The following is a 14514-nucleotide window of genomic DNA, read 5'->3' on the forward strand; positions in this document are numbered from 1 at the left end:
AAGGAAGATTTGGGACGAGTTGCATTGGGAACAGAGACTAGGGAGGGACCGATGTGTAAAAGAATACCTGGATGTCAGGCACCTCAGACCAGTTGCCCATTTTAGGACAAGAATTATTTAGATCTTGTAGGATGGAAAAATCGAAAGTGCCATTTTCTGGCTCTTTGGAACTACTGTTGAATTTGTATTGGGGTTAAGCGGCATCGTAGAAGAAAATAAGGCATTTAGGTTTTAGGTCAGGTGTGAGTTGAAGAGGTTTTTAAGTTCTTGAGAACACAGGCTAAGGGAGAAGAAGGAGGAACGGAGGGTGGAAGGTTGCCCATAGTGAAGGAGGCAAGCCCAGAGAAAAGAGAGAGTAGAGACACAGAAGGAATTCGGGGGTTCTTGCCCTCCAGAAAAGCAGGAAAGGGGTCGGAGAGTGGAAGTAATGGACTGGGGCACAAAATTAAGAGGTCGGGGTTCTTGCCCCTCCCCCAGAAAAGCAGAGAAGGGGTAGAAACAGGGAGAGAAGGGTTTGGGGTGCTTGTCCCTCCCCCAGAAAAGCAGAGAAGGGCTAGAGACAGGGAGAGAAGGGGGTCGAGGTGCTTACCCCTCCCCCAGAAAAGCGGGGCGTGCCACTAAGGGTGAAGGACCAAGGGAGGCGTCCCTGCAGCGTGGTCAGACACCTCTGAAACGTGGGTGAGTAATCAGAGAGGCGTCCCTGCAATGATTAAACACCAAGGGAAGGCTGCCTTCTCCAGTCTATTACCCGGCACCGCGTTTTGAGTTCATGGATAAAACGTGTCTCCTTTGTCTCTACCAGAAAATGAAAGGAATTGAAATTAAGAGAAGGGAGAGATTGGAGGGTGGCGCAAAGATTGAAAGGAGAAAGAGGTCGAGCGATAGTGAGAGAGGTTGGAGAAGATGGTAAAAAGAGGCTGCTTACCCAATTTAAAATTGGTGAGATGTTCCTTGGGCTGGTTGGTCTCCACCAGAGGTCGTAAGTAGATCTTTCTCACAGAGCAAAGAGCAGGAGGACAGGGGATTGATCTCCCAAGGGAGGTCCCCTTATCCGAGTCACGGCACCAAAATGACATGCGCATCTGTGTGAAGAGACCACCAAACCGGCTTTGTGTGAGCCACATGGCTGTTTACTTCACCTGGGTGCAGGCGGGCTGAGTCCGAAAAGAGAGTCAGCCCCCTTCCATTTTTTAAAGCAGTAGTTATTAGTAGAGCCTACTGCCATTTCTCCTTGAGCTCCTCACAGTGGATGGTAAGCATTTGCTTTATGAAAGCAAAGTTCCATGCTCTTTGTGCTAAGTCTCCTCTACCTTTCTGTGAGAGGCTAGAATTGGGATCGACCCTCAGCTGTGCCAGAGCCTTGGTACATGTCTCAGTTCTGGAATCTACTCTGTGCTTGTTGCCTTCCATCCACCGACAGCCGTCTGTCTTCCTGTCACTCCTTCAACACGGAGTCCAGCAGTGTGCACACAGGTGAGCCTGTGTGAATGCTGGTTTTGTAGGATCTTATCGGGACCTTAGTCATCTGTTCACTAGGAAACCAGACACTGCAGAGGACTTACAGAAAAGCCCAAAGAAGCCATATCAATAGAATCATAGAGACAGAATTCTATAACCATAGAAAATGGCATTGATTATCATGAAATGTGCATTTATGTGAGGCATAGTAAAACATCATATTTCTTACTGGTTAAGAGCTTGGAAAAGAGATTATGAAAGTATAACTGACTCTACTCTTGTATCGTGGAACATGGTAAAATGATGCAAAGTATTGTATAGAATGGAACACACAGAATAGAATTATATAGAGTAGCGCAGAATAGAACAAATAGTATAATGTTATGTAGGGTAGCATAGAATAGAAGAAACAGTGTAACATTATGTAGTATAGTATGCAATAGGACAAATAGTATTACATGGTCTAGAATAGAACAAGTGGGATAGTATTGTAGAGTATACAGTTGAACTAATGACATAATATTGCATAGCATAATACAGTCTAGATTAGAACACACAGCATAGTATTAATATTACGTAGTGTGATGTGGAATAGTAGAGTCGCATGGCACAGAACAGAGAGGATAGTGTTCTGTAGCACTGATGCAGGAGTTTTGCTCTTTAGCTCAGCTGGGTCCAGGTTCTTGTCTCATGACCAGGAAGAAACAGGCACAGGGACATCGAAGAGTGAGTTCAGTGGAACTTATTAAGCTAAAAGTTAAGCTCTCAGCGAAAAGAGGGGTCCTGAGAGCAGGTTGCTGGTCGCCCCCTTCGCAGTTGACTACAAGGGCTTTTATATAGAAGCTGATGGGGCTGGGCTCCCTGTCTAAGGAGCAAATTTCTGGTGGTTCCACCCCATTCCCCCATGTGCATAGGGACCCTTAGTCTGCTATGAGCATGTTTAGGCGAGCCCCCCGTGCAAGTCCCCCTATCTGCACAAAACATGGGCTGGAGGCTCTCTGGGACCATTCCCTTACTGTCGGCCTAAAGCAAGCTGGCTAACTCCTTTCCATATAGAAGAAAATAGAATAGAATAGAACAGATAGTACAGTATTTTATAGCATAGAATGAAGCTGTAGTATTCTATCGTAGAGAATGGAATAGTATAGAATAGAACACACAGATCATACTAGTGTAGTATAGAATAGTAGCCTCATGCAGCACGGAGCAGTGTTGTGCTCGCTATGTACAGAGTGTAACCAGCAGGAGAACATTCTTCAGTGGGGCGTCACTGGCCCTTCATATTTCTTTGGTTCTGCGGAAATGAGGAGAGGGAGTTAAGAGAGGGGGAGGAGGTTGGCTTTCTTACTTTTAAGGCGCTCATTACTTCTTGGGGATCATTTGATGGTCCCTTCGGTAGTATTCTGTGAAGCAGTCACTGTACTCTGTGTAGGGTGAAATGTGGAGCAGTCTGTGGACTCTGTAGGGTGAAATGTGAAGCAGTCTGTGGACTCTGTAGGGTGAAATGAGGAGTAGTCGGTGGACTCTGTAGGGTGAAATGTGGAGAAGTCTGTGGACTCTGTAGGGTGAAATGTGGAGCAATCTGTGAACTCTGTAGGGTGAAATGTGGAACCGTCTGTGGACTCTGTAGGGTGAAATGTGGAGCAATCTGTGAATTCTGTAGGGTGAAATGTGGAGCAGTCTGTGGACTCTGTAGGGTAAAAGGTGGAGCAGTCTGTGGACTCTGTGGAGGGTGAAACATGAAGCAGTTGAGAAAGGATGAAGTCAGAAGTAGCTCAGCAGAGATGCACCAACTCTTACGTGGGAGACTGTGGAGCAGTCTGTGGACTCTGTGTAGGGTGAAATGTGGAACAGTCTGTGGACTCTGTAGGGTGAAATGAGGTGTCTTATGGAAATAGTTGTCTCCTGACTGGCACATGGCAGAGTTTCCGTGGATCTTGCCATCAGGAACCCTCTGATAACTTCTCTACAGTGCCCTCCACACTATAAATACCACACATTGTGGGAAGTCCGGGCCTTTTCAAAGGCTGGGTTTCATTTTAACAAAATTGGAATGCCCTCCACATATTTGGAATAGCCAGATCATCCTGACTTCATCCTTTGTCAAGTCTGTTACAAAGAGAACTTTGGTTTCTCAAGGTTTAAGAATTAATGTAAAAGAGCAATTTAGTGTTCTTTTTGAGTCACCAGCCTTGCTGTGGATGATTCGTGAGTCCTTGGTGGTTAGGGCCACAGCACAATCGGTGGGCCATCTGTTCCCCACCCTGGTGGATACTTTCTCACCCAAAGAAATGTATTCTGTTAACATGTCTCAATTAGAATATTTTAGTAGGAGACAGAGTTATGGCTCTTGTTTCAATTTGTAATAGATGATTACTGTAGCAGGGTCAAGGTTGAGACTTGCAGTGTAGCTCATGGAAAACATTGATTAGAAACACCCAAAATATATCACCAGCTTTGTTGCTGCAGCTCCAAGGGACTAGGAATGCATATCTATTTTTTCTTTTGTTATTATTTATTATTTTTATTTTTGAGACAGAGTCTTGCTCTGTCACCCAGGCTGGATTGCAGTGGCATAATCTTAGCTCACTGTAACCTCTGCTTCCAGGGTTCAAGAGAATCTTGTGTCTCAGCCTCCCGACTAGCTGGGATTGCAGGTGCCTGCGACCATGCCCAGCTAATTTTTGTATTTTTAGTAGAGAAGGGGTCTCACCGTGTTGGCCAGGCTGGTCTTGAAATCCTGACCTCAAGTGATCTGCCAACCTTGGCCTCCCAAAGTGCTGGCATTACACACGTGAGCCACCGTGCCTGGCCTGTTTTTGTTTTTTTGAGACGGAGTCTTGCTCTGTAGTCCAGATTGAAGTACAGTGTCATGATCTTGGCTCACTGCAACCTCCACTCACTGCAACCTCTGCCTTTCAGTTCAAGCAATTCTCTTGCCTCAGCCCTCCTAGTAGCTGGGATTACAGGCATGTGCCACCATGCCTGGCTGATTTTTGTATTTTTAGTAGAGACAGGATTTTGCCATGTTGGTCGGCTGGTCTTAAACTGTTGGCCCCATGTGATCCACCCGCCTTGGCCTCCCAAAGTGCTGAGATTACAGGCATGGGCCACTGCACCCGGCCCTGTGTTTGACTCTTAAATCTTCTTTTTCTTTTTACTATTTCTCTTTCTGGACAGCCACTCAGTGGATATGGAGGAAGAGTTCACAGATGTCCGTATTACATTTCTTTCTTAAATTAGCCTCCCTTGAACACTGCTATAGGGTACAGACGCATGAAGGGCTCAAAGGGTGGTTGCGTCCCAGTAAGTGTGAGCGTGGAGCTGGTCTGTGAGACCCCGGTGCCGGTGAAGGCACCCGTGTGAGATGGCCTGGGATGGGGGTGTGCAGAGCCCTGACCGTGGCACACACCCTTCAGCTTTGATGTTTCAGGTCATTGCTCTGGTCATCAGTGAGCAGAAGGTCTAACAGCAGTGGTATTTGTCACTAGCTGTGTTGGCCGATATGTTAGGAGGGTGAACCTGTTTGACTTAAGCTGTTTGGCGGGTTTGCATTTAAATAGACAACTGGTGACCTGGTGCCTGGACGTTTGCTCTGTGACCTGCCCCACGTGGCTTCTCCCTCTGGTATGCATTAGATGAGATGGGCGTGTTTAGGGTGGTGTGGCCCTAGACTGGAATGCATTAGAAGTGCAAACCCTGCCTCACCCCAGATCTGCCCCACCCCAGTGTGATTTTGGAGGTGGAGGCCCAGCATCCTTCACCTGCCCTCCAGGTGGGCCTGAGGATGCTGAGGTTTCAGAGCGCGGCTTTGCTGGCACTCCAGCAAGTCCTGCTTAAAGAGGCCAGGATCTGAAATGGCAGGTTACCAAATTGTATAGCAGAAAAATAGAAACATTTCCTTAGAATGGGTGTAGGAAGAAAAATGATTTCCTTCACCATATCTGGAAAAGATTTCAAATTAGCAGGCACTATTTGGAATTATTAGTGGTCTCCTGTATTTCTTATCTTTTTTTTTTTGATACAGGGTCTCACCCTGATGCCCAGGCTGGAGTGCAATGGTGCAATCTTGGCTCCCTGCAACCTCTGCCTCCTGGACTCAGGTGATCCTCTCACCTCAGCCCCCTGAGTATCTGGGACTACAAGTACGATACCATACCTGGCTAATTTTTGTATTTTTTTTTTTGTAGAGACGGGGTCTTGCTCTGTTGCCCAGGCTAGTCTCAAATTCAAGCATTTCTCCTGCCTCAGTCTCCCAAAATGCTTCTGTACCCCTGACCCAACAAGGAAGGACAAGAGGTGTGAGCCACACTCCTGGCCTCCTGTCTTTCCTTGTTGGAGCAGGGATGTAGAAGCATTTGCTGCAGCTGACTTGAGTATATCTTGTTTTGCTTTGTTTTCCACATGGGTAACCTGGCAGTGCTGTGCACCAGTGCTGCTGGCCAGCTGTTTTCTCGATGGACTGGCAGAAAATCAAACTGAGACCCGGGTTCCTTTCTCCCTGGGTACTGACCAGGTGGGAGAGGAAGAACGTTATCTGAGTATCATCTTCATGAGGGCTGATGGGGAAACGTCAACTTTAAGGTGCCTGGGATCTAAGGCATGGAGCCCAGAGTGCAGCGGAATGTAGTGGATGTAGCCTTGGGAGCAGAGACGAGCGGGCTGGTGCCCTTGTTCCTGGCGGATTTTGAGTGCAAGAAAAGGTTAGTGAACCAGCCGAGGTCACGGAGCAACCTGCCAAGACCTGCCTGGATGTACGGCTGGCATCCGTGCTGGCCCCAAAACTGCCCATTTAGGGATTTCTTACAGTTTCAGACCCACCTAGGGGTCCGGAGAGCGTCCAAACCATGACCTCAAAGAACGAGGTGTTGCCTTGAGATCCTCCAAGGTGAGGGTAGGTTTTTTTTTTTTTTTTGCAATTAGCAATGATTTGTTGTGAATGATCTTGGACCTATTTTCCACTTCTTTGTATAGGAAGAGAGACAGAATAAAAAGTCTCAATGTGCCAGATGCCATGTAATGAAGTCGTGGGGTTAACATTGTTGATTATTACGTAACATCACGTTAATTGGAACATGTTCACACGTGTTCACAGTGTGTATGTGTGCCCAGTCCGATGAGGACTTTGGGTTGGGGTCGCTGCTGGTTCATGCAGCCCCTCTGGGTGGTGCTTTCTCTGTGACTTGCCCAACACCGTTGCTTCTGCTTCTGTTGGAGTTCAGCCTTGACCGGCCTTGCTGCCACCAGGTTCTCAGGGCCTGTGCACCCTCTTCCCCGTGCGCACCCTCTACCCCGCGTGCACCTTCTTCCTGGGGCACACCCTTGTCTCCGCGAGCACCCTCGTCCTCCGTCCTGTCCACCCAGGGTCTGCTGTGTGTTTCTCCTCAGCCCATGCCTGCCTCTTGCTGTGAGCTCAGTTTATTGAGGTGCGGTGAGAAACCAACAGAGGGGAGCGTGTCCCAGCTTGTTAGGGCAGGAGGGAGCCTTGGGGATCTCTTCCCCAGCTCTGGCGACCCACTCTTTGCGATGTAGTGCTGGGGAGAGAAGTGAGTTCTAAAGGTAAGACCGCCGTGATTTCCTGAGTCTTAATTACCTAACACTGGGTCATCTACCGTGTCGCCTCATCGAAGGGCACCTCTAGAGACAAAGCAAAGCCTCTGGTGGCCGTGGGCGGGGTGGCCATGCCTGTCTGTGGGTTCTGTAGAACCTACCCAGAGCCCCTCCAGCCGTGGGGATGTTCAGGCACTTGCTGCCTGTGGGAGGTGTGCGTTAGCCGCGTGGTAGGTGCGGACGCCTGGAGGGACAGGCACAGGCCCACAGGCGTGGTGAGTGTGGGAGATGTAGCCGCGTGGGGACCTGTGGAAGGATAGGCACAGGACCACAGGCGTGGCGGGTGTGGGAGAAAGTGCACAGAGTGCCCAGCAGATGCCGTGTGGTCACCGGAAGCCGTGAACACAGACCGGGCTCGGGAGACACATTTGGAAATACACTTTAAGCAACTTCAATGGATAATGCTGCGATTTGGTTTCCTCCCGTGGTCCAAAACACATTCTAGAGATCCCGCTGCTTTGTGTGTACCTGAGACAAGGGTCTAATTGTGTTAGGGCCTTGATGTAATCTGTAAGACAGGCACAAAATGCCTTTTTCAGAGAGGCACTGAACAAGAAAGCGTACTCTATTCAGTGCAATGAGAATGCTTCATTGTCATAAGCAAAGTAAAATGCCTCCAAGGCGAGCTTGCCATGTGTTTAATGACTTTGGACACGAGCCTCCGAAACCTGCCAGAAAGTGCTTCCAGCGTGGCTTCATGCAGTGGTTTCATGCAGTGGCTTCAGTGGAGAATGTGCATATGTGGCTGATACTGAGAGCTGGGCAGCACCCTTCTGACCTGACGGGTGCCCGTGTGTGGACCATGAGCAGGGCGGCACCCTCCGGACTTGACACATCCCCATGTGTGGACCATGAGCCAGGCATCCTGACCTGACAGGTCCCCATGTGTGGACCATGAGCCGGGCAGCACCCTCTTGACCTGACGGGTCTCCTTGCGCCCATTGTGGGACCTCCGTCAGTCAAACAAGTGACACGCGTCACACTGAATGCAGGGAGGAGGGTCCAGGATTGCACGCAGGCTCCGTGTCTCGTCCTTCTGAGGCCTTCTGGGAAGCCAGGAGGTCAATGGGGTCTTTTGTGTGTTTCCTCCTGGTGGCTGTGAATTTGTAGCAATGGCTTTTTGCAAAAGGGCCCGGAGGCGGAATCAGAGCCTGTCTTGGAAAGGATGACGTCTTCATGGGCATCTCTTTCCGCCACTCCAGTGCTCCTGTGATTTTCAATAGGTGCACCCTGCAGACTTCAGCCTGTTGGTGTCTTGGGGGAGTAGATACCAGGATTGCTCCAATGTCTGCAAACCTGAAACAGGAATTTCTCTGCATTAAGTTGGTCACCAAAATGGGAGGTAAGGAGAGAGGGAAAGGAACTTCTTGGCCTCGTCAGCCCTTTTCTTGAAACTCACAGTCAAACTTTGTCAAATTCTAGATGATGGTGCTTCAGGCGATGCATTTCTGTATGTTATGTCTTGTTTTCTGAGTACGGTGCTCCGAGAATTTAAATATTAAGGTGAAATTGCCATGCACAGTTGAATTGGCACCATAATTTGACTCTCTGTAAAGCCTTTTGGTTTCCTGTTAGAGTGACTTGCCATTTTTTGAGTGAACTGAAACAAACTCTGCTGTCAGCACGAAAGAGTCACTGTATAGTTAGGACATCCAATTACATAGAATTCTCCTAAATAGAGCGTGTTCTTTTCATACATTTTAAAAATTCATTTATTCATCAAACACATATTGAGTACTTATCACCCTGGTTGCTAGTCACTGTTCATATATATTTTTAAGGAATTACTTCCACCTAGCTCTGAAATAACATTGCATTTAGAATTTAGCACGCAGGTGATGAAGCATGAACTTTTCTAAGGAGTCTTGTTTTCATTTTTACTTGAGAACATGTTCTCAGACTCGGTGCCCAACGGACATTCCCGTGCATTGCCCGAGGCACACACCTGGCGGGGCTGTGTCTCTGGGGCTTTAGAGCAGGAAGGAAGCGCTGCCAGGTGTCTGGCCCTTCCATGTTTCCCTGGGGGAAGGATTAGGCCTTGGGCAGGAGTCTTGGCCTGTCTTACTGGATTCGCTGGTGTCATTCAGTCAGCTCTGCCTTGGTGTGAAGCCCTGGACTGACTTTGACCTCTGAGTGGCAGAGGAGAGGATGGCGATTTAGAATCAGTCATGCAGACCGGGGCACCCAGCAGGTCTCGGATAAAAAGTGGTGGCAACGGATCACTTCCCCTTTTGGGAGAACTGTGTGGATTGACTCAGACCTCTTTATTTTGATTTTATCTTGAGACTTTGTAGAAGCAAAAATGCCTTTAAAAAAATTAAATGATGGGCTTTTGTCATGTTTGTGTCTCCCCAAGTTTCACAAGTTGGAATCCTCACCCGCGAGGAGATAGTTCTAGGAGGGGGAGCTTTGGGTGGTGAGAAGGTCGTGAGGGTCTCATAAATGGGATTTGTGCCCTCACAAAAGGGACTACAGAGAGCTCCCTCGCTCCTTCCATGGTGTGCGGACCCAGTGAGAAGGCGCCATCTATGAACCAGGAAGCCTTCACCAGGCAAACCTGTCAGGCCTTGACTATGGACTTCCCAGCCTGAGACAGACTGAGAGCTGTGAGAAATGAACTTGTGTCGTTCGCCAGCCCCTGCTCAGCCTGTGGTGTGTTGTGAGAGCAGCCTGGGTGAACAAAGGCAGGTCGTGAATTTTCTGTCATACTTTCTGGCTTCAGATACTTGCTAGGGAGATGTCACCATCTTACCCAGGTGGGACTGTCTGGAACCAGACATTCCGTTATGATTTGACCTTGTTCTTGCCCCACGCCTGTGCCGTTCACACTTCCAGGTGTCTTGGCTGCCCGTGGCCCCTCCAGACGTTTCTGATTCGGGGTGCGGTGCTGGTCGCAGCGGTGCCGTCAGTGACCAGGAGTAGGAGCTCGCGCCCCTCGTGAACCAGCAGCCTCACTCGGAAGCTGCCGAGAAGCGTTTGACAGAAGGTGATCGCGCCTCGAGACTGAAACTTCCTGTTTACAGGGAATGGAGGTGCATAGTAGGGAATTTAATGATGGCCGTAGAAACAGATGCCTCTGGGGTAGGGGATATTCTGCAGGACAATGGCCCCGGACTCTAGAAAACTGAAGATCACAGATAAAAGGGGTGCGAGGCTGTCCCTGACGAAGACGGGGAAGGAGAGTCACTCGGCGCAGTGTGTGGCACGGATAGAAAAGAGGTTTTCGGGACGATTGTGCTACCTGAACATAACCTGGACAGCGATGCTCTGAAATCATTCTTGTCTGCCGATGATGGTACTGCAGCTGCAGAGGGGCTCTTATTCCTAGGGAGTGTGTGCCTGAGGACTCGGGAGCCTCTCACCTTCAAGTGGCTCCAGAGGAGAAACAAATCTGTCTGTCTGTCTGATCTACAGAGAGATTGAGAAAGAAAATCTAACAAAATGTTAGCAATTGTTGGAGCTCCACGTGGAGAAAACTTGACCACTCGTTGTACTGTTCTTCCACTTTTTAAATATGTTAGAGCATTTTCATAATGAAATTGTGGGAAAGTAAAAATAAATCTGGAAATTAGAACGGAGGTGAGCCCAAACAAGCGCTCTTGGTTTCAGCCGGGAAGAGCCAACCATCCGTTGGTATTCTCTCGACTCGTCGTGGGGATTTCCTCCTCCTGGGTTCACCACCTAGTTTTCCTTGTGATAGTTATTGTATACATAGCTATGAGCATAGATGATACTGAAAACACACGTTTAGTGTGGTTTGTCATTAAGAATATGGAGAACTGGCTAAAGAAACCACTTGTACAGAGTTGAGATGAGCACTGCCTGCCTCAGCATCTGTGGTAACAGCTTCATTTGTGTGCAGAGCTCGGCAGAGGTTTGAGTGACTCTGTCTCGATGGTCCTCTGTCAGAGGACAAGGTTAAGCATCACCACCGAGGGCCCTGTTGAGCCTCTGGGCTGGAAATAACCTCCCCCAGGCTGGTGAGGCAGCCTCTGGGGGCCTTTCCTGCCAAAGCCCTTCACTGAGCTGCAGTCTGGCCACCTCTGTCCTCGCCTCCCCAGCTGCAGGGCCTCGAGGTCTCACCACCTCCAGCCTGAGCGCCCAGTGCCCAGGGGCAATTTCCCTCCTTCCCTGGGACTCAGGATGCCGGCTCCCGGGGCAGTGCCCTCAGCTGGGCCCCTCCTCCCGGGCTGGGGGTAAGGCTGGCCACGGCCTCCTGCTATGTCCCACTGGCCACTTCACCGCATCTGCAGCCCACACTGGGTGGCCGCTCCTGCTTCTGTTGGATGAGGAGATGCAGGCCCTCTCCGAGGCTTCCTGGCCTCGCCCCTGCTGGGCCCAAGGCTGTGCCGCTTCCCCCTGCCCAGCCCCTGGTCTCTGTACAGTGTCTGTCCAGGATGTCTGTCCATCCGTCCTTGACATTCTGTCCAGAAGCAGCCACTGTCATTCTAGTGTGTGAGGGGCGAGCAGAGCCCAGGTGCGGTCGATGTGGAGATGCTGATGCACTTCAGTGTGCAGGGAAGTGAGTTCCTTCATACCTACAGCCTCTGCGCAGCCAGCTGGGAGCTCACCCCATTCACAGGTGGATGTACCTTGTTTTTTGGCCCAATCGCCTGCATTAACTCAGAAGAATCTCAGTTCCCTGCTTTCAAACACATACGATGGGACGTGAACACTCTCACCCTGGACGTTTTGTCTGAATTTTCAGTGCCTAGGCTCTTGGGTACAGAGGCAGCCCCGGGTTTTATTTGAAAAGGGTGTCACGAACAGTGAAGTCACCCACATGCCTAAGCTTTGATTGACATGAAGCAATGTAGAGGCTGCTGAAATCCTGGTCATTTTGGAACAAAGTATTTTATTAACAGTTTTCTAAAAGAAAGAAATCATTAAAAAATTGATCCTTGTTGAGGTAGAAGGATCTCGTCCTCATGCTCCTGAGTTCCTTCCGGAATCAGCTTCCAGTTCAGCTGCAGAACAGGTTCTGGTGGTGGCTGGAGCAGCCCAGGCAGGTGCCGTCGGGTCTGAGTTCACACTGGTGCCCGTGTGGTCTCCAGTTACGGTGTGGGCCGTGAGGTCTGAGTTCACACCATTGCCCATGTGGTCTCCAGTTACGGTGCTGGCCATGGAGTCTGAGTTCACACTGGCGCTTGCGTGGTCTTCAGTTACATTGCTGGCCATTTGTGCCTTTCTGGGAAGTTAGAAGGAGGATCATTTCATCACCTCTCTGTCCTCCCACACCTGATCTATGCTGGGCCACCGTGAATTCTTCCTTTTAACTGTTTCTCTCATCATGGGCAACGCTGGTGTTCTGTGGTCCACGTTTGCCTTTTCTGAAAACAGATTCTGTGTTGCTTTATATAATCACGTGGTCTCTTTTACGAATGTCGCTTTTCTTTAAGAAAATAATCGTGCTTTTATCTCTTCAATCTCAACTCTGTTCCCTGACACAGGCTCTTACCAGCTCGAAAATTAAAAGTAATCTCTGATTATATTTAATACTTTCTAAAGTTTTCAAAAGTTTATCAGCATGTGGGTAACTGAACATTGACTGTTTATTGAATGGAAAATTACATTCTAAGTAGAGTATTAGAGTGAAAATTATCTTTTGATTTTATTAAAAGATCCAGGTAAAAATATTAAAATGCCTTCGCCAAACTTCATGCCTGTGTATCGTGAAAACATTAAGCTGCTCTCTGCTCCTGGGAATGCATGAGTAGAGTATGTGTTTGAAAGCGTCATTCCAGTCTTTTTTTTTTTTTTTTTTTTTTTTTTGAGACGGAGTCTCGCTCTGCCGCCCAGGCTGGAGTGCAGTGGCCGGATCTCAGCTCGCTGCAAGCTCCGCCTCCCGGGTTTACGCCATTCTCTGGCCTCAGCCTCCCGAGTAGCTGGGACTACAGGCGCCCGCCACCTCGCCCGGCTAGTTTTTTGTATTTTTTTAGTAGAGACGGGGTTTCACCGTGTTAGCCAGGATGGTCTCGATCTCCTGAGCTCGTGATCCGCCCGTCTCGGCCTCCCAAAGTGCTGGGATTACAGGCTTGAGCCACCGCGCCCGGCCCTACGTCATTCCAGTCTTAAGTTTTAGGTGTTCTTAAAGGGGTTGGCTGGAGAAGTGACATTTAGCATTGAGTGAACGTTTGATAAAGATTTGTCTCGATATAAAAATAGTTAAAAACAATCTTTAGTGTTTCCTGTCAGGGTTCACCGATTAAAGAATGGTCTTATAAAAGACTCACCGAGAGTGTTGGCGCCCAGAGATGCTACCTTGCCCACAGTTGTGTCATCTGCTGTCACCAGGCGACACGCCCAGCGTTTAGCTGCACGTCAGATGTGGCCACGGGACCACAGGACATCCATGTGGACCGATGTTCTTATGCAGATGAATGAGGATGGAGACCGCTGCAGAACTGTAAGCCCCCCAGGGGCAGACGGAAGCCTGGGAACACCCGAGACACCAGAATCGCTGCTGCCCTGGGTGGAAGGAAACCTGCCCTGGAAGATGGGAAACGCAATAAGGAGAAAGTACCAAGGTACATGATGCTGTGAAAACAGAGATGTTTTCATTAAATTAACAATTACAATCATTTTAATTATGTGAATTATTTGAATTCATGTTAGTTCTTTTTAGGAAATTAATACTTAAAGCAAGTTTGTTTTCTGAATTGTTTGAATTAATTGAGTCAGCACAAGAGTTAGCATTGGTATCTGACCCTCTTCCTGGGTTGGGGCAGAGGAGACGGGCCTCCCACCCGGTTTCCCCTGGAGCTCAGCCAGAATTTCCCATTGAGAAGCCCTCAGCTCCCTGAGGGCCAGGAGCGCTTGTGGAGAAGCCGCTGTCGGCATGCCACCCGCTTTGATGGCCCTGCTCTGCCATCCCTGCGCTCCAAGGGCCGGACCCTGCCGCTGCCTTTGCCAGACGGGTCTCAGGGAGGTGCCAGCCAGGGGGTATGCATGGCGAGGCCTGGGCATCGCTGTCTGGATTCCGTGGCTGCCGGTTTCATTCTCTCGGTGTTTGTTCCCCTAGCAAGACTCATGAGGTTCCTTGAGGACAAGACCCCCTCCTGCCACCTGGTCTGTTTCCTCAATGTTCTCTGCACTAGCACGGCCCCGGGATGCAGCCCTCGGGAATCAGGGTTTCGGCCATAGTAGGACGGGTCGCTCTGCTGGGCACCACGATGGATGTTAGCCTCTGTGCTTCACTTTGGGGACACGTTTAAGTACAAAAGTAATTTTAAAATTTCAGCATTATTTCAAGACAGCTGAGAGCCTATTAGCACAGAATCTCTGGTCTGAATGAAATCAAACAGTTCTTATTAATTATTCATGATGCCATGAATATGCAGCCTTATTTTTTATAATTGCCAGTCTGTATAATTAACCTTTCATTTGGTTAAAGTACTTAACAGTAAGTAGAGCTGTAATTTCAACTGTTTATAAAGCATATGGAAG

Source organism: Trachypithecus francoisi, unplaced genomic scaffold (assembly GCF_009764315.1).
Source record: "Trachypithecus francoisi isolate TF-2019V2 unplaced genomic scaffold, Tfra_2.0 Lachesis_group13, whole genome shotgun sequence".
In the NCBI taxonomy this organism is placed as follows: domain Eukaryota; kingdom Metazoa; phylum Chordata; class Mammalia; order Primates; family Cercopithecidae; genus Trachypithecus; species Trachypithecus francoisi.